The sequence below is a fragment of the Lagenorhynchus albirostris genome, chromosome 14, assembly GCF_949774975.1.
Source record: "Lagenorhynchus albirostris chromosome 14, mLagAlb1.1, whole genome shotgun sequence".
Lineage (NCBI taxonomy): Eukaryota > Metazoa > Chordata > Mammalia > Artiodactyla > Delphinidae > Lagenorhynchus > Lagenorhynchus albirostris.
The window spans coordinates 71,157,105-71,184,118 of NC_083108.1; the positions used below are offsets into that span (position 1 = coordinate 71,157,105).

General features: G+C 50.3%; 1 long non-coding RNA gene across 1 annotated transcript; it reads left to right on the forward strand.

Annotated features, from left to right (window-relative positions):
- The first annotated feature begins 525 nt into the window (after positions 1-525).
- On the forward strand, positions 526-26,454 carry LOC132504161 (uncharacterized). Its single transcript, XR_009534758.1, has 4 exons — positions 526-622; positions 6,650-7,074; positions 17,512-17,646; positions 26,253-26,454. It is a non-coding gene; the product is annotated as an uncharacterized LOC132504161 (long non-coding RNA).
- Positions 26,455-27,014: the final 560 nt, after the last annotated feature.

The following is a 27,014-nucleotide window of genomic DNA, read 5'->3' on the forward strand; positions in this document are numbered from 1 at the left end:
CATCTTCTCTGCATCTCCCCCTCCTGGTGTACCTGACCTCTCTGACCTTGGGCCTCCCAGAGCCCTGGGTCATGTTGTCTCTGTTGGGACCCTCCAGGTTGTCCCCAGGGATGGCATCCCAGGGGAGGACCCCTCCCCCCGTGGTAGATGTCCTCGGGGGCAGCATCTGGATTCCATTCACCTCCACATCCTGAACGTGCAAATGACAGATGCCCCCTCCCTGCCCCACTCAACATAAAGGATTCATGAAGTAGATGCTTTTTTTTTTGCAGTACGCGGGCCTCTCACTGCTGTGGCCTCTCCCCTTGCGGAGCACAGGCTCCAGACGCGCAGGCTCAGCGGCCATGGCTCATGGGCCCAGCCGCTCCGCGGCATGTGGGATCTTCCTGGACCGGGGCACGAACCTGCGTCCCCTGCATCGGCAGGCGGACTCTCAACCACTGCGCCACCAGGGAAGCCCCTGAGTAGATGCTTTGAAGGATCTTCTAACCCTCAAAAGGGCTCCCCATTCCTCATAGGGTGCCTGGGATCCCCTGGAGCATCAGTCTGAACATACGTGTGGTGTCCTCAGAAGACCCCCAGGGAAGATGTAGAGGGTCCACGTTGCCAGCCCCTGGGAATCGTGAGTATGTGGACGGAGCACAGGCAAGGTGTGTCCCCTTGAGCCCTGGGAGGTAGCCACGGTGGGTATCGCCTCTGTGCCCACGTTACAGATTGGGAAACTGAGGCTTATTTGTCGAGGGGAGTCGCGGCACTGAGAGCCTGAGTGACCTGCCTAAGATTTCCCTGCTGCTTCTCAGAGGAGCCCAGACTCAAATCCAGGGGTTTCTGACTTTAAACTCCATTCGCTTCATCCCAGACCATTTTGTAGACCACGTCTGGGCCCTGGCCCATCTGTATTAGATTCACTGAGGGAACTGGTTTGCAAAGGCAGGATCCCAGGCCTCACTCTGGAGATTCTGTTTCAATGGATCTGAGTTGAGACCCAGGACTCTGCCTTTTTAGTCAGCTCCCAAGCCAATTCTGATGCTTTCTGAAGTGTGAGACCCACGGGCTACACTCTGCTGCTTGTAAGGGGGTAAGACGTGCATCTCAGGACCTACAATTTTTTTTTTTTTTGCTGTACGCGGGCCTCTCACTGTTGTGGCCTCTCCCACTGCGGAGCACAGGCTCTGGACGCACAGGCTCAGTGGCCATGGCTCACGGGCCCAGCCGCTCCGCGGCATGTGGGATCTTCCCGGACCGGGGCACGAACCCGTGTCCCCTGCATTGGCAGGCGGACTCTCAACAACTGCGCCACCAAGGAAGCCCCAGGACCCAGAATTTTGAAAGCAAGAGTGACCTGGTCTCTGCCTCCCTGAAGGGGGCTGGTCCCCCGGAGCCCTGCTTGATGGGGGCTTCTGCCTCTGCCCCCCTACCTCCACAGGGGCTGCTGCCAGCAAGTGCAGCTCTGCTGGTAAAGTCTTTATCGGGAATGTCGCCTAATGCATTCATATCAAACAATAGCGCCTCATACATCATCCCTGCCAGAGGCCACCTCCGCTAGGACAAGCACAGTCCATTACCCTGACGGGCGCAGGCCGTGCGCAAAACAGATAACGGGTCCCAGCTGTGGGGGGCAGCCATGGGAGGGGAGTTGTCACTGCCCCAGCCATCATCAAGGGGACCCTGGGCACCTGGCCATTCTGTGCAGTTGGGACAGAGGTCCCAGTCTTACAGCGCAGTTGATAGAGTATTGGTTGAGAACCTGGCTCTGCATCTTCAGGGAAGTAACTCAACTTCTCTGAGCGTTGTTTTCCCATCTGTAAGAGGGGCTAAGCGTAGTATTTGCTTCACATAGAACTGTAGGTGGGGCTTAAGAAGAGGAGGTCAGTAAAGTGCTGGGCACAATGCCTGGGGAAGAGGAAGCAACCTATAAACAGTGGGTGTAACTATTGCTTTATCAGCAGGACCCCATTCACGCTGGCCTGCCCCTTTCCAGGGATGGTTGTCAACAGTCCTCACGACCCCCAAGCTCCCGTGGATGCAAAGGGACCAGTCACCCTTCCCAACTGCTGGCTCCCCAGACCCTGAGACAGGGATTTGCAAGCCTGCAAGTCGTTTATTTTGGAAATGAAGCTCACACCACGAGGAGAGTGGCGAAGTGAGGCAGGGCAGGAGGCCGCCAATAAAAGGCGTGTTATAAAGCCCAGCTGTCACTGTGGCGAGTGGGGCGTAAACTTGCGAGGGAGCTCTGGGATGCAGCTGGGAACACGCCAGCTCAAGAAGCTGGGAGCTGGGGTATGTACAGATCAACTCCCATCACCACTGGGGTTGCTCCAGAGGACATGAATCCCCCGGTTTGGCCTACAGGTGACAAAGCAGGCTTCACACACTGGTAGCTAGAGGCTGGATTAAGGTGCACCCAGGTGGTAAGGGTGAGGGGATATGGTGGGGCACTGCTATGGGCTGAATTGTGTCCCCCTAAAAATTCGTACGTTCAAGTGCTAACCCCCAGTACCTCAGAATGTGAGTACATTTGGAGATAGACCCTTTACATAGGGAGCTAAGGTAAAATGAGGTCATATGGGTCACAGCCACTCCAATATGACTGGTGTCCTTATAAGAAGCTATCAGGACACAGATACACACAAGGGGGAAGCCCATGTGAAGACACAGGGAGGAGAAGATGGCTGTCTCCAAACCAAGGAGAGAGGCTCTGAAAAATCAAACCTGCCCACACCTTGACCTTGGACTTCCAGTCTCCAGAATCTTGAGAGTAAATTTCTGCTGTTTGGCGCTAGTCCTCTGGTTAACATCACACGTGACTTTGAACTGTGTGCAATTGAATGCTTTGGCCCCTACTTTTAAATATTATGGCAGGGGGTTAACAGCCTAGAAAGCATTTAAACGGTACTGTGTAAGTGTTAGCTATTATTATTAATCCCATTTTATAGATGACAAACCTGGTGCCAGAGCTGGCAGCTGGCAGAAGGCCAAGGGCAGGAGAGGGCATTTTGGTGCCCCCTGACATGTGAGGACAGAGTGGCTTCACATACCTCCATCCTCCCCAAGGGGCAAGGGGCAAGGGTCCCAAGGGGCAGCAACTTCATTACATGCCCCAGTTTCTCCACATCATCTGAGTCAAGTGAAGGGATCATAAACCAGGGTTTTATTAGCTGCCCTATTGGTGGGTGAGCTGGGCTGGGCTGGGTCTCCTCCCTGAGCCCCTGAATAATCCAGGAGGGTATACCTAGGGCAGACAGGAATGGAGGTTGGGTTTGGGGTTGCATAGCAGCCCAGAGAGTAGGGGAGTGCACCAGGGTCTTAACAGCATGTGATTAAAGACCCTAGTAATTGTGTCTGACAGGGGACTCATCCCCAGGGCTGGAGAGGAGGGGGATACCAAAGCCCAGATGTAGCCTGGGGTTGGAGGCTGATGGGGATAGGGGAGAACCCCACTCGGAGCTCCTGAGCAGTGAGTCCTGTGCCATACATCACCCGACACGCCTTTCCGTGGGACCGGCCTGGCTGACAGCAGCCATTTATCTGAATGTCATTGGCAGTAAACTGGCGAGGGGGAGGGCAGCGAGGAAGGAGGCAGCCAGGGGGCGGGGTCTCCTTGGGAATTTCCCAGAGGCCAGTTCGCAGCCCCAGCCTCGGAGGGGAGCTGTTATAAGCAGGGAGGTGCTATCCGTGGTGCTGAATCCCACCTGCCCCTTTCTCTTTCTCCCTGGGGACAAAGAGGGCAGAGGTGGGGAAGTCCTGTGAACTCAGTGCTACCCTGTAATCAGATGGGAGCTGGGGGCAGCCCCAGTGGTGAGACACTTACAGGGGAGGAAGGTGACAGTCATATACTTCCATGGTTATGGACATGAAATTTGGAGCCATAGTCCTAGTGTGTTCGTTCATTTAAAGGATATTTATTTATCAAGAACAGGTTCCCCAGGACATAGTCCCTGAAGATGTCAATCAGTCATACAACCTAAAAAATGTCGACACTAACTGTGTGACCTTGGGCAAGTTACTTAACCTCTCTGTGCCTCAATGACCTCATCTGTAAAATGAGGGTAAATAATCATAGCCACTTCAGAGGGTTGTGAGAGGATTGTGATTATGTAATTAAAGTGCTTAGAACAGAGACTGGCTCATGGAAAGTGCTCAATAAGCCTTAGCTCGAGTTACTGTCATTATTTATATTATGAAGTGTACAGGGAGCTCTCAGAGGCAATAACAGGGGGAGCCAGTCTTTGTTCAGAGAATCAGGGAAGACCTGAAGGATGATGAAAGCTTGCATGGGGGAGGTTGGAAGGCATTCCAGGCAAAGGGGACAGCATGGGCAAAGGCCCTTAGGCAGGAAAGGTGCAGGACACCATCCAAGAGCTAAAAAGAAGCCAGAGGGGCTGGACCACTGAGAGTGATGGAAGAGCCTCAGTTTCTTAATCTGTTAAATGGGTATAATAGTAGAACCTACCTCCTGCAAAGCTGTGAGGGTTAAATGAGATGGTGTGTTTCAAGTTCCTAGCACAGAGCCTGAGCACTCATGCTGATTGGTTAGCTTCCTGGTTCCAAGCCCAGGGAAGCCACATTCAGTTTGCCACACCCCACATCAAAGCTGGAAAGGACTTCAGAGGCCATTCATTGTACAGATAGGAGCACAGAGGACTTTAGAGAGATCCACTGGAAAGGGAGGCTGCTGGGGCTGCTTGTTCCAGCCTCCTTAGATGGGAGAGAGTGTGGGGCAGTGAAAACAGTAGAGGCTTGGGGGGTCGAGGGGTGGGGTGAAGTCCTGACCCCAGTGCTAACCTGTTGTGGGACTTGGTGGGATGGATGCCTTGAGGCACTCAATTTCTTCATCTGTAATATGGGGATAATAACACCCAGAAGGCATTTATGGTTATAAGAGTGGGTCAGACACTTGGAAACCCACAGGCACCAGGCAGACGATGTAAAGGAGACTTCCCAAACTAGTCTTACTTCTCAAGAGAACCCTAAATCCCGACTTTATATAGGATATCCCTATTTGTAAGTGTTAGAAACTAATTTAAGCTTTTTTAAAACACAAGGTGGGTCAAAGCTACCATGTTTGTGGCTTGAATTTGATCTGTGGACTGCCAGGGTGTAGCCTCTGGCAGAAGGTGATGTACTTAGCAGGTGCTCGATAAGTGTGGTCCCTTTCTCTTGGGGAGCCTCTCCTTCATCCACCTCTATGCTGACACCTGCCTTCTAGGAGTTCAGACCTTCCTCTAGAACCCTCGAGTTCAGGAAGGGGCTGAGTCCTACCCAGATCTAAGCCTCTGGCCATTCTCACCCCTCCTCTGTCCCCATCCCGGGAGATCCTGTCTTACCAGGAAGGCGCTGCCTGCCTGGGGACCCAGGATCACAGAGCACACAGGTGGCTGGTGTGGGAGGTACGTGTCACAGCCTCGTCATCAGCATGGCGGCCCCCTCCTCCTGTCTGTGGCATCAAGAAACCCTGAGAACCAGTTGACACAACTCCCCAGGGAGTGTACCTGCCTCGGGGAGTGGTGGCTGTGACTCAGAGGTGCAACTGGGCTCGGATGTTGGTGGAGGCACCAGTAAAACAGGCAGAAAAGGAGTGATAGCAAGTCAGAGCTACATGGGGCCTTTTAGGGCAGCCCAACAGTGTTCCGTGGAGAAACAGAGGCCTGGAGAGAGGAAGGTCACATGTCTACTGATTCGTAATTGAGTGCTTTTTCCGTGACATCTTCCTGCCAGACCAAGATCTAGAGCAGGGATGTCAGAGTCTGGGGAGGAACCACATTTCTTGGTCTTCATATCCCCTAAGTCATGGGAAGAAGAGGCCTACGGACTTTGTTTCCATCCTGGTTCTGCCGCTTACTGTGTGTCCTTGGGCAACTCACATAGCCTCTCTGGTCCTCAGTTTCATCATCTGTAAAGTGAGAATAAACGCTTTGCCAAGGTTAAAATGAGAGCTTGTGTAAAATGCCTGGTTCATAACGGATGCTTAAAAGTCTTTTTCTAAAGGCACTTATATCTGGCCTCATTTCAAAAAAGGCTTAGAAGTGGCTTACAAATACACGCTGCAATGCCAATGCAGGAAAGACCTAGATGAGAGGACGGGATGACAAGATGGGGGGTAAAGTCTTGTATGGTGGTGAGCAGGGGGCCACACATCTGGATCAGAGTTTCCTGGCAGCCACAGCAAAGGGAGAAATACAACCATTATGTGACTCCTGGTATCCATAAGCTGAGAAACTACTGCTTGCTTAGGGAAAAAAATTAACTTTTCTTGGTAATGGGATATGAGTCATTTCTCACGTGAGTCTTCAAAAACAGGGCCTGTGGCAAGAGTAATTCTCTTTCCTTTCCACTCCCTCGCTTCCTTCTCTAGCTATTCCTTGGGGTCACCCAAACCCTACAACCATAGCTGATGGCATAATGGTTAAGAGGCCCAGCCCTGAAGACAAAACCAGTCTCCACCTCTGCGTAGCCTTGGGCTCGAGACCGCCCCTCTCTGAGCCTCAGTTTCCTCATCTGTAAAATGGATGGTTATAGAAATAACTACCTCTAGGTTCTCGAAAATTAGAGGTGGTGAAACAGCGTGTAAAACACTGACCAGCTTAAACTGGTTTTGCTTCCTTAAAAATGGGTTGTTGATTAATCTAACCTGGAGTTATTTTTACAGACAGCATTGCGCATGTGCAAAATGGGAACGCATGCCTCCAGGATGACCCCGGAACCAGGAATCTTCAGCTGACGGAACTTAAAGAACAGAAATGTTGCCAGCGGAGCCCTTTACGAAACGAGAAGTCCTTCAATCAGGAGACTCTGGCTTCCAGCAGTAGCTTATTTGGACTGATTCGAGACTAGCCAATCAGCTTCCAAGTCTGAAGTTCCCTTAACCCGTTAAATTTCACCCAGAAGCCTGGATTGAGGGGAGAGATTTGAGTCCTGCTTCCTGTTTCCTTGCAGGTCGACCTCGCAGTGAAGCTCTTTCTTTCCTCAAAAGCTGGTGCCATAGTGTCAGCTCCTACGTGCATCAGGCAGCCAGCACTTGCTGGGTAACAGAGGTATCTTCTATAAAGACCTTCAAGTGACATCTTGCATACAGTAAGTGTTCCATAAATGGTGGCTGCTCTTATAGCAGGAACTCAATAAATGGTCACTGAATGAGTATCATAGGGCAGCAAAAGCATTTTCTCTTCCAAACCGTCTTTTCAGTGCTTCTCAGCAGCAGGCGTTCTCCCCAAACCAAATTGAAACTGCGTGTGTGTTTTAATCAATTCCATGGTTTGTGGGAGCCAAAGAGCCCAGGTTAATGGAACACAGCCAAATCCCCCGTGAATTTCTAACCCTCCTTGAAAGGCCTCTGCTTTTTCCTGCTCAGCCACTGGGAAGCTGTTGCCTCCACTCGGGGAGGAGAAATTGAATAATTGATGCAATTTGAATAACACTAGGATTTATAATGATATTGAAATGTAAAGATAAAAGGGGGCGTGAACGGGAGGGGGGCTCATAGCGGAAGAGGCAAGTTGTTAATAGGCACTTAGGGGCTCTGTGGGGTGGGGGGAGCTCCCCTTGGAAACATGTGCTGAAAAGTCATTTGAGAGAGGAGGCGCTGGGAGGGGGGTGGGCTGGGAAATCTCCACCCGGAGAGGGAGAAAAGCCATATTCATAAATAAGATTCGGAAATTTCTCCCGACTCAGCACCACTAACAGGGAGTGGATAATTATTTAAATGCCAAATCATTCCGCTCATTAGAATCCCAAATCATATCTGAAGAAACTGATTGCCCAGGGCAGGAATGAAAGGGGGCGGAGGAGGAAATGGGGTGGCTAGGAAAGCGGGAAATGGGAGGGTCTCCCCGACTTCTGGTCCAGGCCAAGGGGAAGATGGAGTGGAAAGGACGGCAGGATGGTAGGGAGGGTAGGAACATGGGGTGGAAGGAAGTCAGAGAGTCGTGGGTTCAAGGCCAGGATCTGATACTTCCTTATTGTGGGTCTCCTTTGTTACCTTACCTCTCTGAGCCTCAGTTTGCCCAGCTGGAAAATGGGGTTGATGCTAAGATCTACTTTGCAAGCAGTGAATGTTAGCTGCTGTGATTAGGGAGGCAGGACAGAGAGGGGCTCAGGACGGGGCACGGGCTAGGGCTGGGGGAGGAGCCTCGCATAAGCCCCAAGCCAGGCTCCTTTCCCTCCCAAACCTACCCTGTCTCTGACCCCAGTCACAGACAGGAGCTGACTTGAGAGGTGGAGACTGAGTCTCAGAGAGGGTAAGGGATAAGGGACTTGGCTAAGATGACACAGAGCCAGGGACCCCAAGTACACACACATCCTATCACCCCCACGAGTCCACAACTCCCAGCCTCATCTGGCCGCCCTCCCAGGTGCCGGGAGGTCTCCAAGATGGGAGTCGGCTCAGCCCCCGGGAGCGTTATCCTGTCTGTGGACCGGAGTCACAAGGGCAAGTCGGTAACAATCCAATTATGCCGAGAGATTCCGGGCTGGCTGGTGCCCCCTCCCATGGTGGATGACCATGCCACCCCTCAGAGACGAGCAAGCAAGCGGGGGCCCTGGAGCAGGGGGGCCACAAGGAGCGCTGGCTGGGCTCAGCAGGGACAGGGAAACCCCAAAATAGGGAAGCAGCGTGCACTCACGTGCTCTCAATATAACACTATGAGTAGTAGTAATAAGGCAGCCGCACACCTGTTGTGCAATAGCATGTCGGCTTTTATTCTGTGTCAGACCCTGTGCTCAGCATTTTATATCATTTAACTCTCATTAGAACCCTGTGAGCAGAGGCGATGGGGAAGCCGAAGCCTGGAGAGGTGAGGCGACTTGTTCATGCAGCTCAAAAGCTGTGAGCCTAAGGTTTGAACCTGTTGGCCTGAAACCCAAGCCTCTTGGTAGCTCTGGGCTGCCCCCCAGACTCAGTCCACAGCCAGCGCCTGGCTTTCTCCTCACCATGGCTCTGGGAGATCCCTTAGGTGCTGTTTGCAGGCGAGACCCTCCATAGCCCCACAGAGAGATCGAGAAGGAGCTGGGATTCAGACATGGGTTGTTCCAATCTCAGTCTCACACAGCCCTCTGTCTGCCCCCTCTGGAGCCTCCGGCCCACCTTGCTGACCTCTCTCCACTCTCCCCCACCCCCGTGGCCTCCTGGTCAACGCAGAGAGCAGCCCAGCTGCCACTCCCCCCATCCCCTTCAAATAAGACTTGTAGTAGCCACTTGCCTGTCCCCAGAAGCCTGGGGAACCAGGTGGGGCCCCCCACCCGCTTGCTTAAGGTCACCCTGGCGTTCACATTCAGTAGAGGTTGGGGGCCAGGCCTTCCAAGGTTTCCCAAGTAGTAACTGAAACATTAGCTCAATTAATATTTCAGTGGCCCAGTCCTGGCTGGTGATTGCTGCAGCTGGGAAGCTGGGTCCTTTCTCTTCCCAAGAGGCCAAGCGGAGACAGCTGGGAAGCCTTGGGGCCAGGGGCAGTCAGAGGATCTGGGTTGGAGCCTGTCTGCTTGGCTGTGTGGCCTTGATCAAAACCCTTCCCCTCTCTGGGCCGTGTCTGTCAAATGGTGACATCACTCTTTCCTGCTTATAGTGTTATTGGGATTAGCCTGGGGCCTGGCATATGGTCGGTACTCAGTAAACGATAGTATTCGCAATACCTGTGTTTTCCAAGGTGAGCTGCCCATTCTACCTGCTCCAAAATTCCATGGGGTGCTTGTTACAAATACCGTCTCCTGGGCCCCGCCTGGACCGGCAGAGCCTGGATGCTGGGGCCCTGGAGTCTGCACTTGTGCCAAGCGTGCCCAGTGACTCCCCAGCACCCCTGCTTCCTAGTGAGGGAGTAGGAGCCTAGGCTCTGAGACAAGCACTTGCACGTCGGTTTCCTTGTATGTAAATGGCAACAGAGACATTGACCTCTCAGGGCTTCTGGGAGGAAAGAATGAGATTAGGGGCTGGCACATAATAGGTACTCAATAAATGATTTCCCCCCTCCCACCACCCACTCCCCTTCAGTGGAAGACCAAGCATCAGCCCCCTAAAGAGGGGACGAGGGGGGTGTCCTGCCCCTCAGGAGCCTTGTCAGCAGGGCCCGCTCCAAATCGATCTTTTCCCCCCGTTTTCACTCACAGCGTCAGCATCTCTTGGGGCGGGAGAAAATGCCAGCATCAGCACACTGCGTGCCCCAGCCAGACACGGCTGCTCTTTATTAATTAACCACCAGATGTTAGTTTTGCATCTTTTATCAGAGGGAGGTTTATCACCAGGACCCTGTATGTCAGGCCATTAGGGAGAGGCAGGAAAACATCCCTTGGGGGGCCCTGGAGTTGGCAGGGAGCGGGGAGGGGGACAAGAAGCATGGTCGCCAGCCCAGAGCACCCCTCCGCCCTGGCCACCCTCCGCCCAGTGCCTCCATGGTCACGTCCACAGTGGCCATTTGGCCCATTTGAAGTGGCTACTTGTACATCAGCTCACAGGCCCAGTGTCTGTTCTCCATGATGAGCAAACAAGGCCCAGTGTCTGTTCTCCAAAGCTCACAGTCAGTTGGTGAGATAGCCACATTCCAGTAAACCCAAATAGATAAAACTATGACAAATTGTAAGCGGTGTCATGAAGGAAACTGACAAGGTTTTCAGAGCAGGCGAATAGCTGGCAGGGGACCTAATTAACGGAGCGGTTTCCCTGGGGAGGTGACATTTAAGTGGCCTCACGGAAAAGGAGCCGGGGCAGAAGATTCCAGGCAAAGGGCACAACAAGGGCAAAGGCCCTGGGGCAGGAACCGGCTCAGCGTGTTTAAGGATCTGAAAAAAGATCCGAGAGGCTGGAGCGTGATGAAGGAGGAGGCCACCAGGATGCTGAGGTCAGCTGGGCCGGGACCAGGGGTCCTCGTGGGGCATACGGAGGAGCATGGATTTCTCGTGTTGAGGGCACCAAGGGGCCACAGCAGGCTGTTGAGCAGGGGAGCGATGTGATGATGGGATTTTGACATGAGAAAGAACCCTCTCTCTGCCCTGGAGGGTGAGGGACGGGTTAGAGGGGAGGGAGGGAAGCCCGCCAGGTGGTCAGTCTGGGAGAGATGGTGAGCCCTTAGCATTGACTGGGCACTAACAGGGTGTCGGGCAGTGTTCACATGCAAGAAATATTATGAAGCAGAAACGGGGGGCGAGGGTGAAAGAAGGGTGTAAGGTGACTCCGGGTGCCTTGCTCCAGACACACCCGAGTCCTCTCACGCCCCCAGCACCCAAGAGACTGGAATTAGGATCATCTTCATTTCACAGATGAAGAAATGGGGGACCAGTGAAGTGTAGCAGCTTGTTCAAGGTCACACAGCGAGGAGCAGCAGATCCCACACTTGAACTTGGTCTGCCTGCCGCGCTGTCTTTCCTGCAAACAGCTGCCCAAGCTCACGCAGGCTGCAGGTAACTGCTGTCTTCCTCCTGCTGTTTCATGAATGCTGTGCTACCCTCCACCAGTTACTCAGTGAAGTCCACTGGGCGGAGCAGAGGGGGCCCGGCTGACCCGAGCAGGTAAGGGGCAGTGGGTCCCAGATCCAGCCCTTAACTTGACCAAGGCACAGCAAATCCAGACACGAGTCTATGTTACCTCCTTTCAAATTGATGTGACACCGTTACCCAGGGTGATTATTTTCTGCCTGATCCACTCACCATCCGATAAACAGGTGATTACTTCTCCCAGTTCAGTTTCTGATTTGCATACAATAAATATCACCCCCTGGAAGTGTGTGTGTGTGTGTGTGTGTGTGTGTGTGTGTGTGTGTGTGTTGGGGGTGGAATACAGGTCTCATGTCTTATTTATGAGAAATAAACAGGAGCACGAGCTCGCATAATCAACACATATTTAATCTAGCTCTTTTCGCCCTTTTGACTCTAATCAGGCCAGGTCTGTGCATGGCTCTGTGTGTGTGTGTGTGCGCACCCGCACACTCACAGGCTGCAGGGGACACCCCTGCCAAGATCTTCATCCCAGCCTGTTTGGGGCTGATGGTTGGGGCACAGGCTGCCTAAGAGGTCTCCTGAACCCCAGCACACTTAGTTTGAGGATGCAGGCTCAAGGTATGGGAGGGGGGCAATTGCATCCCCCCAACAACTTCGCAGAGGTTAATTATTTTAAAATTGTCAAAACATCTTTGAACCGTCAAAAGTACCAGCAATATAATTGGGCGACATTAGCCACAGTTCTGTTGGCAGTGACACCCAACATCACATATATATATATATATATATATATATTTTAAATTTATTTATTTAATTTATTTATTTTTGGCTGCATTTGGTCTTCGTTGCCGTGCACGGGCCTTCTCTAGTTGTGGCGAGCGGGGGTTTCTCTTCGTTGCGGTGCGCGGACTTCTCATTGTAGTGCCTTCTCTTGTGGCGGAGCACGGGCTCTGGGTGTGCAGGCTTCAGTAGTTGTGGCACATGGGCTCAGTAGTTGTGGCTCGCGGGCTCTAGAGTGCAGGCTCAGTAGTTGTGGCGCACGGGCTTACTTGTTCTGCGGCATGTGGGATCTTCCTGGACCAGGGCTTGAACCTGTGTCCCCTGCATCGGCAGGCAGATTCTTAACCACTGGGCCACGAGGGAAGTCCCTCAACATCACATATTTTTCATCAAGATAGAAAAGCCAAACAGAAAATTTTTTTTAAAAGCTAAGCATTGCATGGAGAATCAAGGTCACGTGCTCATAAATGCCAGAGCCAAGGCTTGAACCTGGGACTCTGACTGCAAAGCCCAAGTTAGTAGCACCCCGTGATGCTGCCTTCCTGACATGATGAGTAAGAGATCTGGGAGAAACCAGCAGTGTGATCACCTACTGCCATCCAGCTCCTGTTCCACTGATAGAGAAACTAAGACCATAAAAGTAAGGGGACTTGCCCATGGTCATATCCAAACCATGTCAGAGCTGGAATTCAAATCCAGGTCTTAATTGTGTGCGTGTATGTTTAAAAAATAACTGTTTTGGTATGTTGACCTAGGCAGAGCACAGAAGGGATAGCTGTGTTTGCTCACCAATGACTGGGTCCTAATTTGGAGTGGTTTGAAAGACTAGAAATATGTCTGGGGTGGCAGTTCTGGCTGCCAAATGGGCTCCTTGGTTCTTCTCCAAGTTGCATGTGCTGGGACTGAAATGTCCAACATGGCTCGCTCACTTGCATATCTGATGCCTGGGCTCAATGGCTGGGACAGCTGGAGCTTCTTCAATATCTCCCTCCTTTCTACACAGCCTCTCCACTCAGCTAGCTTGGGCTTCCTCACAGCATGGCGGTCTCAGAGTAGTCAGGCTTCTTTCATGGCGGCTGACTTCCACCAGAGAAAGAAATGTGAAATCTTGGGTGTGTTTTCTATTTTGGTATGCTTGTTTATTTTTATGAATGTATCATTTTTATGCAAACACATATGATGGATGTGTGGTGTAAAAATTCAAACACTATGGAAAAGTGCAAAGATTAGAGGGGAAAAAAAACACTCAAGATTCCACTACCCAGAAATTAGCATTTGGTGAACTTTAATCAAGGAAACTTTTTCTTTCAATTTTTATTTATTTATGTGGCTGTGCTGGGTCTTAGTTGCAGCAGGCGGGGTCTTTAGTTGCTGCATGTGGGATCTTTTAGTTGAGGTATGCGGGATCTAGTTCCCTGACCAGGGATCGAACCAGGGCCCCTTGCATTAGGAATGCAGAATCTTAACCACTGGACCACTAGGGAAGTCCCAAATCAAGGAAACTTTTTACAACAAAAAATAAAAAGAGCAGAATGGGGAATTCCCTGGCTGTCCAGTGGTTAGGACTCGGCACTTTCGCTGTCGTGGCCCAGGGTTTGATCCCTGGTTGGGGAATTAAGATCCTGCAAGCCGTGTGGCGAGGCCAAAAAAAAAAAATCGGCGAACGGATGGATGGATAGATGAGGGAGAGATGGGTGGATGGATGGATGGGTGGGTGGTTGATGAGTAAATGGAGAAAACAAAAGATAGAGGAAAATTCTGACTGTTGAGGATTCTCAGAGCTGGGAAGAGAGACAATTAAGTTTCTCAGTGTTGGAAAAGTGGTGATGAGAGGCCTGTCACCCCAGACCAATCACTACTATTACTATTATTACTTCCACTATCACTACTCTTATTATAACTACCACCACTATTGCTATTACTACCAGTATTGCTACTATCACCACTATTACCAATATTACTATTACTGTTGCTGCCATGATCACTACTATTGCTACTTCTTCTCCTTCTCCCTTTTTTCCCTTCTGCTGTAATTTTTATTGTTATTTTTAAGTTATTATAAAGGTAACACATGTTCATGATAGAAAAATCAAGAAAGAGGTAATTTCAAAGATAAAACTCACCCTCAAATACCACCATCCAGAGGTGTCAGCCCCTGGCAGGTCCCATTCCTCAGTGGGGTCTGCAAGGCCCTCCATGGCCAGCTGCTGCCCACCTTCCCATCTCATCTCCTCTCTGACCATGCGCTCCGGTCAGACCAAACCTCTGATGCCCCCAGACCCACCTGCCTTCCCTCCCCTTGTCTCTGGGCCTTTGCAGGGGCTGTTCCTTCTGCTTGGCATGGCCTTCCTCCATCAGGCTCACCCCCATGCTCCCTGAACTCTGAGCAGAGACACACATCCTCTAGGGAGCCTCTCTGAGCACCCCACCCCCTAGACTGGGTCAGGGGTCCCCTCTGGGCCCCAACCATCCCTGAGTGTCCCCTGCAGAAGTACACCTCACCCTTCTTTGTTTATCTGTCTTTCTTCTCCACTGTAGAAAGCAGGGACCATGTTGCATCACCTCTGTGTGCCCAGCATGGACCTGCCACATAGTAGGGGCCTCCATACGTGTTTGTTGAATGAATGAGTGAACGCGTCAGTCTGGAAAGGTTTCCTAGAAAAAGTGGCCTATGACCCATGCTCTCCTGGCGGTACTGGGGAAGAAAGCAGTCAGGGTGTAGGGCCAGGCAGCTTCTTCTACACCAAATGACAGCTGTCTGCATTGACTTTTGATCTGGGCTGTCACCTGGGCCCAGGGGCCCCATGTTTGCAAACGCACCAGGCTCCCAGTGGAGTGTTTGAGGAGGGCAGTGTGCTCCCGCCCTCCCGCACCACTGAAGAGGCAGCGTCAGACACGAGAAGCAGGGTTCCTCTGTGCACTATTGATTTGTCATAACTGCCTGCCGACAGACAAGGTGAACAGTTCACTTTTATGAATCCTTATTAACAGTGTGGCAAGAGGTATTTCACTTTAAGTGCCCCCTTTTTGCTGAAAAAGAAAAAGAACAGAAAATGTAAATTATCTCATCACAGAGAGATGCTGAGAGCTCCGAGCTGGGGCCTTCAGAGGAGACAGAACAGAGACTGGCTGGGACACGAGGAGGGGAGGCCCCTTCACGTCCCGTAAGTGGTCAAGGCTGGCTCCGTGGAGGTTCCCAAAGCCGAGGTCGGTGGGGAAGGCAAACTTGGCAGGGGGAGCGTGGCCATGCAGCCGAGGGCTGTGGAGCAGGTGGTTACAGCATGGAAGCCAAGTCTGTGCTTAATGGGCAAAGAGAAAAGCACAGGAATGCTCATGGCAACCTTAAAAAAAGCGTAAAACTGGAAAGTCTACATGTCCTTCAACAAGGGACTAGATACATGTATATTATAATACAGCCATTTGAGTGGAATACTAGACAGCTAAGAAAAAGAATGAGATCATCCTGTGTGGACCAGTAGAGAAGAAAGTATATGAGATATTACTGAGTGGAAAAAGCAAGTTACAGGACAGTTTACAGTGTGCTCTCATTTACATAAAAGTAGGCATATATGTGCTTCATGTGCATGGAAAGTGTGTAGAAAGAGTCACACAAATATCTACTCACAGCAATTTTCTCTGGGAAGTGAGACCAAAGAACCGGGGATGGGGTCAGTTTTTGATTTTCATTTCATCCACTTTTGTACCAGTTTAATTTACGTTTTACTATGTGCAGTAGGACTTGTAGTTTTTTAAAGTTTTAACTCTTTTAAAATGTTCAGCTCCGGGGGGTAATTTAATTGTCTCCTTTATAACCTTCTCCATGGTTTGAGTTTTTTTTACAATAACCAACTAAGATGTCTGTAAGTATAAAAATGTAATACAAAATTTTTGAACAAGAAAACACTGGTTTTGGAGTCAAACCGATCTGGTTCTTGTTCTCAATCTTCCTTCTACCAGCTGAGTGACATTAGGGAAATGACTTAATCTCTTTGAGCATTAATTTCCTCCAGCAATAGTGGATATTAATAGTATATACAGATAATCTGCAAAAAAAACCATAACTGAATCCCTATGCTGTGTACCTGAAACTAACACAATATTGTAAATCCACTATACTTCAATTAAAAAATAGTATATACAGAGCAAGCATACAGTAAATAGTAGCTTTAGCCTTATAATTATCATTATCACATCGAGAGAAATGGCAAACCCTTGCATGCCCTCCCAGTTGGTGATTCATACCCATCCCTGTGACAGACCCTAGGAAGCTATTTTAAATGATCCTCAAACAGTTTTTAGGTATGTAATTCATTTACAAATGGAATCTTAGGTGGAAACCCAATACGTGTAAAACAGGAACAAGAACGTTTTAGTAGCATTCAAACCATGACATTTGTACTCAGGGATGTTTGCAGCCTCCTGGCCATCCTGCATCCTTTTTCCTTTTTTTTTTTTTTTTTTTTTTTGCGGTATGCGGGCCTCTCACTGTTGTGGCCTCTCCCGTTGTGGAGCACAGGCTCCGGTCGCGCAAGCTCAGCTGCCATGGCTCACGGGCCCAGCTGCTCTGCAGCATGTGGGATCTTCCCGGACCAGGGCACGAACCTGTGTCCCCTGCATCTGCAGGCGGACGCTCAACCACTGCGCCACCAGGGAAGCCCCTTTTTCCTTTTGGTGATAACATCCTGACCTTCCTTCGGGGGGATTGTACTTCCCCCTGTCTCAGCTCCCCACCCCCACCGGAGTTGGTATTTACTCAATGCCAAAGACATCCCCTGGCCACAGGGAAAGGTTCAAGGACCAGACTGTGACCAATGTGAGCCAGTCAGGCTTATGATTTCCATGCAAACTGTAGAGGGAAAGAAGGTCCTTTCTCTCCTAGATTTGAGCCTGAGATGGGGGTTGGGTAAGCCTAGAGCTGTCAGAGTTCACCCCTGGAGTCTAAGAATGAAGCCAATACCCTGAAAGGCAGAGCTGAGAGATGACGAATACTTGAACCCTGGTGACATCACGAGAGCCCCTGAATCACGCTGTGCCTGAAAGTAGCACCACCTCTGGAGATTTTTGTTGCAAGAGCCATTTATGCTCTAGCCAGTTGGGTTTTCTATCACTTGTGACCAAAGATAGGCTAAATAAGATAATATATGTATTCATAAAGCCAGTTAGAAAAAACAAGGAAGTTGCTTTGACAGATGTAAACATTTGAAATCAGGCGTTAGGGATGACAGGTGCTGTCTTGTATCAGCCCCACATCTAATTTATTTCCATATTTGTTTCTGTTTTTTTCTTTTGGCCACACTATACGGCATGCAGGATCTTAGTTCCCCAATGAGGTATCGAACCTATGCCCCCTGCAGTGGAAGCGTGGAGTCTTAACCACTGGGCTGCCAGGGAAGAACCCTGTATTTGGTTTTGATTGCCCAGCGTCAAGAAAATTTGGAATCATAGGTAAGTAGAGCAGCAGTTTATGTAGGGCTTTGGTCCCCAGGCTCTGGAATAAGACAGTCTGGGTTCAAATCCCTACCCTGATCCTCAGCAGCTGTGGGACCTGGGGCAAGTCACTTGACCTCTCTGAGTCTCCATTTCCTAACACCTACGTCACTGGAGGGTTGGAAGCAGTAGATGAGTTGCTCCGCGTGAAAGCATTTAAATAGTGCCTGACACCTGGCCTGGGTGAGCTCTTGTTATTATTATTTTTTTAACACCTTTATTGGAGTATAATTGCTTTACAATGGTGTGTTTCTGCTTTATAACCAAGTGAATCAGTTATACATATGTTCCCATATCTCTTCCCTCTTGCACCTCCCTCTCTCCCACCCTCCCTATCCCACCCCTCTAGGTGGTCACAAAGCACCGAGCTGATCTCCCTGTGCTATGCGGCTGCTTCCCACTAGCTATCTATTTTACGTTGGGTAGTGTATATATGTCCATGCCACTCTCTCGTTTTGTCACAGCTTACCCTTCCCCCTCCCCATATCCTCAAGTCCATTCTCTAGTAGGTCTGTGTCTTTATTCCCGTCTTACCCCTAGGTTCTTCATGACCTTTTTTTTCCCTTAGATTCCATATATATGTGTTAGCATACGGTATTTGTCTTTATCTTTCTGACTTACTTCACTCTGTATGACAGACTCTAGGTCCATCCACCTCACTACAAATAGCTCAATTTCATTTCTTTTTATGGCTGAGTAATATTCCATTGTATATATGTGCCACATCTTCTTTATCCGTTCATCCGATGATGGACACTTAGGTTGTTTCCATCTCCTGGCTATTTCATGTACCAAAATGTTCATTGCAGCTCTATTTACAATAGCCAGGAGCTCTTATTATTCTGCCATGTTCCTGCTTGTCGGAGCACCTGTGTGCTGCCTTGAGCTGAGAGCTCTGAACGAAACCTCGCCTGCTGCGTCGGTTTCACTGACAAACCTCCCGAGATGGCCGGGTAAGCTTTTACAAAACGTATCGGCATCTGCTTATCTGCGGCTTACGGTTTTCTGGCGAGTGACCTCGGTGCTGTGCTCCGGGGGAAAGATTCCTAGAGGAGTTGGAGGGACGTGAGCTTGAGCTCAGAGGGGACTATTCCGGTGCCTGACGTTGTCTAGGGATGGACCAGGCTGTCCTCCAGGCAATGAGCTCCCTGCATTGGGAAAGAGTTCACAGTGAGGCTGGGCTGCCGTGCGGTAAACGTGTCGTAGCGAGGATGCCAGCGCCAGACGGAAGGAAGGCTTCATTCATTCATTCATCAAATATTCACTATGACCCAAGCACTCGGCTGAACATCCCCCCCTCACGCTCAGATGAGGTCATTTCGTAAAGAATTTCTTGCTAAGATAGGAGGACTCCCTCCGCCAGCCTTCTAGGGGCCGTTTTCATTTTTAAAGAGGACCCTGTGTCAATGGTAAGAAAGGGGTTTCTAATGGTGGACTCCCGGGCGCTTGGGCAGCTCACCCGGGCATAGAGATGGGAGGAGGCCCACTCATCTCGCCTTGCATCTTGCATGACCAAAGTGGACGGAATAAGGGAGATGGACACGCCCCACACCCCCCAGGTGGGGTTTCAGATCACAGTAGCGGTATTAACGTGACCGGATGAACATGTGACACGTGTGCTACTTCATTTCATCTCAGCTGCCCTGGGCAGCTGTGAGGGTCCCCCAGGCAGGCAGTTTGGCCTCAGGCAGCCCTCCCCTTTCTGCCCACCCCCACCCACCAGAAGTCCTCAACCTCCTCCAGTGCTGGGTGAACAAACAGGCAGGCTGGGGATGACAGGTCTATCAGACTCCCATTTTCAGATAAGGCTCTAGAGGAAAAGGTCTGGCCTGAGGCCTGCCTCCACAACTCCCATAATCCTCCCAAAACCTCCAAGGGTGGTTTTATGCCCATTTCACAGGTGTAGAAATAGAGGCCCAGAGAAGCAAGTCACTTGCCCAAAGTCTCATGTGAGCTGAGCGGAAGCTCAGCCCAGTTCCATCTCATTTCCCATCCTGGGGTTCGCCCTTCCTTGTGGCCTCCCTGAGTAAGACCGTGCAGGAGAAAGAGTGGGTTGCACAGGCCCATTTCTCGCTCAGGGGACAGTGTGTGTAGTTGGGGGGAGTGGGCTGCAGGCCTGTAGTGGGAAACCTTTGACCCGCCTCTTTCTCTGCAGCCTGGGGAATATCTCACCCCCAACAGGGGCTGCAGGTGTAGCAAATACATCTTTATGTTTCTTCCTCTAAATGTAAATGGCAGATGAGTGGGATGTTATGGGATTTGGTAAAATAAAAAAACAACAGAAGAGTAATTTGCATTAGGTGTGTGACGAAATCTCAAGAGACAAGTGTTCCTCCGCTCTCGGTTCAGTCCTGGGTCTCCACCCTGGAGGGTGGTGAGGGTCACGGAGGAATGAGCGGGCCCTTCATGTCCCTCTCTCCCTCTCTTCCTCCCTTCCTCCTCTTCCCTCTCTCTCACCTCTCCTTTTGTCTTTCTGCCTCCCTAACCTCTCCTCCCTTTCCCAGCTCTCTGATTTTCTCTCTCCCCAACCCCCAAGAACCCCTCTGGTGCAGCACTACACCCAGAAGCAATTTATAAAGCAGATGTTTATTGCAAGGTTTCACACAAGCTTGGTGCCTCGCCAAACGTTACAGTAATTGGAGGCTGTGTTTAACTACTGATCGATGTAAAGTTGGGACGAGACAGGCCTGGAAACTGCCTTTGGTCTAGACTCTCTTCTCCGTTTCAGAGAAGGCAGGAGGTCTCGGCCCTCCATCTCTCAGCCTGTCCAGGGCCAAGGCCTGGACAGCAGCAAGGAAGGAGGATGTGGGCTTATAAGTCGCTACTGACCCACTGGCTTCTAGGAAATGGCTTTGGGGAGAGGAGACCCAATTCTGCTATTGTCCTTTACTTGCCATCCCATTACTGTGGAGGCCTAGTCTGTGCCAGGCATTTGGGGTTACAGTGCTTAATCAGTTTCTCCCAGTGCCTGGACTAAGAGCTTTACATACAGTATCATTCAATCTAACATAAGACAGGTGTGGTAGCCAGGCTCCAAGTCAGCCCTCAGTGATCCCTGCCTCCTGGTATTCATCTGCTGTGTAGTCCTCTCCTACATGAAGAGACTGACCTTTGTAACCAACATTGCAGAAATGACAGTTGTGCCTTGCTCTATTGGATCACTTGCTCTAGGGGAAGCCAGTAGCTATATCATAAGGACACTCAAGCAGCTATGGGAAGCTCCACATGGGGAGGAACTGAGGAGCCACTTTGGGGAGTGGAACCTCCAGTCCAAACAAGCCTTCAGATGAGACTGCAGCCCTGGCTGACACGATAGCTGCTCATGCGAGACCCTGAGCCATAAACACCCAGCTAAGTTGCTCCCAAATTCCTGACCTGCAGAAACTATGAGATACTAAGTGGTTATTGTGGTAAGCCACCAAGTTTTGGAGTAATAGATAACTAATATAATAGCCACGGGAAAGAAGGAAACAAAAGGAAGACTGGTAAATAGGAAACAAAACAAATATGGCAAGAAAGAGTGCAACCATATAATCACATAATTATATAATCACTATATATGGATATAGATTTTTAAAATCTACTTATATGTTGATGGCATATATTTTATATATGATAGTATAATCACAATAAATGTGAATGAGTTAAATTCACCAATTAAAAGAAAAAATATTATTTCATTCTTTCCTTCAAATAATCCCATAAGAAGCATTTTACACCCACTTTACAGATGAAGGAGTTAGGCTCAGAGTGGGGGGAGAAACCTGCCCAAGGTCTCCCAACTCAAGACTAATAAGGTTGGGATTCAAACCCAGGTCTTTCTGACTGTAAAACCCAAAGCTCTTACACCGCACTGTATTGTTAGCTCCTTTGGATAGAAGAGGAAACTGAGACTCAGAAGGGGTGGGTGACTTGCCTGGGGTCACACAGCAAGTCGTTTCAAAACTGGAGCCAGAACTGGGGAAGATTTGTTGTCTGGTGTCTGCCTCCGTGAACTTCAGGGCTCTGCCATCAAAGCACAAGGATCTCATGGGTCTTCTATCTTCATAGATGCTTAAGACAGCTGGGGACCTTTGGCTGTGGCCAGAGAGACCCTGTGGGGTCAGGTTGGGAGTGTTTTCAGGGAAGAACACCAGCACAAAGCAACGTGCAGGGGTACAGAGTCGGGGTGGCTCAGGCATCGAGCTGAACTCCAGTAATTACATCAGGACCAGCAGCATAATTTGTATCTGGGTGATGAATGTCTGTGTTTTCGGGCCTGATTGCCCTATTTACATTTGGAATTTGCTGATCTATTATTAATGTCTGCTGGAGGCCAGGGTGACAGGCATGAGCAGCTGGGGAGTCCCCTCCCCCCCGATCCAGGGAGCACTAGCTCCCCAAAGTCCCACCTTAGTCCCCTTTGTGTGACCCTGACTTTCACAGGGCTCTTGGACCAACTGGCAGAAGGGTTGACCTGGGATGAGGTTTCCCAACCTCTTATCTGAGTGTACACACTCAGATATACATATGCATAAACACAGAATGTGCTTACATGCACATACTTGCACATGTATATACATCCACATCCTTATATACCAATAGGCACCTTTATAGAAACACGCACATACATGAAATGCATGCATGGACATGCAAACACACCACACTCGTGTACATGCACACTCATGCATGTACATGTGCACAAGTATATAGCACACATACTGTTATGGATTGAACGTCTGTTTCCCCCTGCCTCCTAAATTTATCTGTTAAAACTCTAACCCTCAAAATGATGATGGTATTTGGAGATGATGTCTTTGGGAAGTAATTAGGGTTAAATGAGGTCATGAGGGCGGAGCCCTCATGATGGGATTAGTGTGCTTATTAGAAGAGATACCAGAAAGAGAAATCTGTCTTTCTCCGTGCACACGAACCAAGGAAAGACCATGTGAGCACACAGCAATAACGCAACTGTCTACAAGCCAGGAAGAGAGCTCTCACTAGGAACTGAATAGGCTAGCACCTTGATCTTAGACTTCTTACGCCTCTAAACTATGAGAAAATACATTTCTGTTGTTTAAATCACCCAGTCTGTAGTATTTTTATGGCAGCCTGAGCTAAGACACACACATGCACACACACACACACACATCCTCATGTGTCTCATCATTCTGGGAGCAGCACAGCAACTTGGCAAGGTCTCCCAACTTGAGAGGGAAGCGTCCATGAACCATGGGCCCAGATAGCCTGGGTTTGAATCCCAGCTCTGCCACTTATCAGCTGTGAGACCTTGAGCCGCTTACTTCGTCTCTCTGTGCTTCTGTTTCCCCATATGTAAAATGGGAATGATAATGTTACCATCTCATAGGGTTGGTGTGAGGATTAAATGAGTTAGTGGAAGTCACTTGCCTGGTGCACCATAAGCAGTAGATACATATTTGCTGTGTTATTATTATTGTTGTTTATGTGCTTGTCACATAATAGGCTCTGAATCATTTTGTTGAAGATGATTAAACACACTCTTCCACACCTACGTATTCACACATAACACACACACACACACACACACACACACACACACACACAACACAAACACAGTTTGTACCCTCCCCCGTCTCTGCTTCCTCAACTCCTCCTGAACCTTCAAGGACTTCATGGCCTCTTCTCCCTGAAGCCCCTCCTGACTGTTCACTCTTCCATGCCCACCTCGAGGCTGTAGGCAGGATGGGACTGGGGAAAGACCACTGGATTTGGAGTCCCCAAACCAAGAATCAGAACTTGGCCCTGCCACTTGCTGGCAGCATGGTCCTGGTCCAGCCATTCTTAGCCTCACTTTCATGATCTACCCAATGGGCGTAATGATAGAAATGACCTCACAGAAATTGAACCTCCAGGGGGTAGCTAGGGTGGAGTTACAGGCACAGTCCCTGGCCAGGCTGGGTCCTGCTAAGGGAGTGGCTACACTGGCATGCAAATGAGCATACAAATTAAAGCTAAGTCCCTAAGACTCAGAATCCAGGCACTCCCCAAGCTGAAAGGCTCCTGTCTCCAATCAGCTCTTTGCAAAAAGGCACTGGGTAGGAATGGAAGAACACTGGACAGGGAGTCGGGAGATGTGCTCCAGGTACAGCACATACATGCTCACTTGTGGGTGGACGCCCACATCCTTATATCGGCACCTCTAGGCAAACATGCACACACACGGGAGGCATGCATATGCATGAACATGCAAACGCTTGTAGCCAAGCAGGAAGGGTCTGGACTTGGAGGCAGATGGTGCTGTGTAGCCGTGCCCGAGACTCTGTACTTCTCTGGGCCTCTGTTTTCCTCCTTTGTAAAAAGGGGTTAGTCATCTCTGGCCCATACTTGGTGTGGTGAGGACTGAATAAGACGATAGAGGGTAAGCTATGACTGTGGTGTGTGGAATACAGTAAGCACTTAAGATATGGCAGCCATGTTTGAGCATCCTCATCTGTGAAGTGTGAGGCTGGAGAGGGTGCTCTCTGAGGCCCCTGCCAGCTCCAAGTTTCTGTGGTTCTTTGCGTTTCACTCACCCTCCAACTCAGAGCCTGTCCGCCATCAAGGCTGGAGGGCCTTGCGCACGTTCAAGTAATTGGCCCCCCAAAAAGTGATTCTGCCACTCCTCGATTATGCTGGAACCTATGGCAGCTCTGAGTACTGTGCTGGAGGTCCTGTGACAAATGAGGAAACTGAGGGAAAGGCAGGAGACACCAAGGCCAGCCCAGAGTTGGAGGTGAGACCGACACTGTGACCAGGCTCCTGGTCACTGAGGCAAGGCTTACATAGCCAGCATTTTCTGCAGCCTTCTCTAGTCAGAGCAGAAGCAGGGCCTGGTGGCTGAGCCTGGTGGCTTTCTACTTGAAGATATGTCCCACCCCTGGGTCCCCAGGCCCCAAGCAGTGGCTGCAAATAAAGAACATATAACTGGATGTGAAAACCCCAAAGCTGCAATAACCACAACCTTATCCTGAGTCTTTACTACACACTAAACATTTCCCATCTGCTTCATCTCATTTCACCCTCATAACCAGGAAGCCGAGGCAGAGACCCACACATACTTAAGGTCACACAGGGAGCAGAGTTGGGACCTGAACCTGAGTCTTCACTGACTCGCTGCCCTTAGCTTAAGCTCCGGCACCTCCCAGAAGCAAAACAGAAAAATGGGTTTGCAAGGTGCAACAGACCAGCCGACCTGAGCACGGCTCCTGGGAGCCATTGCCGGGAGGGGCGGATGCATGGCCCAGCGGCTAAGGCTGCAAGAATCGCCCGCTGCGCCCTCCAGAAAGGGCCCCCAGGTTCCCTGCAATCCCGGGGAAGATTGGGCAGCGAGCACATTAAGGCCATAAATTTGTCATGAAGGCCTGGAAATGAATGGGGCTTATCATTTATGGATGGAATAATTAAGCCACTGAGCTCGGCGGTTCACCAAGGCCTGTGCCCGGACACCAGGCGTCACTAGCTGCTGAACTGGTTTGGGGTGTTCATTATCGCTCTCCCCTTCCCCTCTCCCCCCCACCCCCGCAGCATCTCAAACTTGACCCTTGGGTGTGCAGACTCCACCAGCACCAAGGCAGGTGCCAGCACGCATTTCAGCAGCGATGGCCCCGCCCTCGTGATGTCATACCAGCCCTGGCCAATCCCAGGGAGACCTCTCTCGAAGCTCCGTCCATGGGGGGGCGGTGCCCAGCCCGCTTAGGTGGAGGTGACTGGCCTGGCTTCTCTTTGGGAGATAAACAGACTTCTTCATATGGTAGCGAGAAATTTGGGCTGACTTGCGTTCAGACCTTGACTCACTCTCCAGCTGTGTGCCCCCGGGCTAGTACTTCAACACTCTGAGCCTTAGTTTTCTCCACTCGAAAATGGGCAAAATAATATTTTTATGGGTTATGTGGTGGATCAAATTAGACAATGGCTGTAAAGTACATAGTGAGGGTAGGTCCGGCTTATAGTAAGTGCTTCACAAATCCAGCATTTCATGACTTTCTCCCAACAGAGTGCTCAGGCAGGCAGGAATCAGAGGCTCAGAGAGGCAACGGGACTTGACCAAAGATGCACAGCAAGTGAGAAGAAGGTGGGCACCTACTTCCTTTCCCTGGAGTTCCTGTGACCTGTCACTTGTGGGAGGGTTCAGCCCATTCCTCAACGAAAGGTTGAGGCTCCTTTTCCCTCCCTGCCCCAACTGCCCTAAGTCAGTGGAGAGGAGAGGTGATTGCAAAGGTGATCGCCACCACTAACATTTATAGAACTCTTGCAGTGGCCAGGCACTGTTCTAGATGCTCTGCAGTTATTTCACTTTGTTCTCCAGATAATCCTCAGAGGTAGGCACCATTATTAGTATTCTCATTTTAGAGGTGAGGAAACTGAGGATTGCAATCAGACCCCTGACTTGAGTCGCTCAGCCAAGAAGTGGAATTTGTGTATAATTTCCTATTTCCTGGGTCCCAGCAAAGCCAGGCTTGGGGGGAGGGTGGCAAATTAAACACTATTTGAATTATGAAAGTGACATCACTCAATACATTCCAGAATTCCAGCTTTGATATTCTATATTCTCAAATGGGTTCAAGCCCTCACTTTACAGATGGGAAGACTGAGGCCCAGCCACCAGAGGCAGAACCTTGGGGCTTGCCTACCAGTTCCCCAGGGCCTGTCGCGTCGGTGGTGGACACCAAGACTGGTGCAGAAGAGAAGCCTTTGGTACCTGCCTTGAGGAGGAGCCTGGACCCTCCTTGCCACCCTACCCCACCCACCCTCCATCACCGTGGCAACTATGCAGGTGAGCCTCATCACTGCTAATCCTCTAATTACCAGCCACCTCTTCAATCGGCTGTAATTACTTTGGGGACACAGTTAACCTCTCATTAGGAACGCACGGCCGCTTTCTCCAAAAGCGCAGCGGTGACATGCCTAGTAATTTACCGCCCCGGCTCGCAGGGCCGCTTTGTGTTTAACTCGGGCGCCATCGCATCCCTGTCATTACTCCAGCCTGGTTGTCATGACGATTAATCATTCAATCCTTCATCAGCAACTTTTGCCAAATGTCACCCCGCTCTTGATCAAAATCCATCCTGCAGCCCGACACTGGGGGACTAATGACTTGGAAATAGGCTTCTCCATTCCCGAGAGCTTTTCCCCAGGACTCCTTCTCAGCTCCCTCCAGGAAAGGGAGAGGAGGGCCTGAGTTCACTGTGGTGGTAGAGTGTGATGGGGGCAGAAAAACTGGCATGTATTGGTGGCTTACTCTGTGCTAGGCACCTGAGGGGCATTGATGCATTTAACCTTCATGACAACCGGATTCCTGGAAGAGGAAACAGAGGGTCAGGGATGCC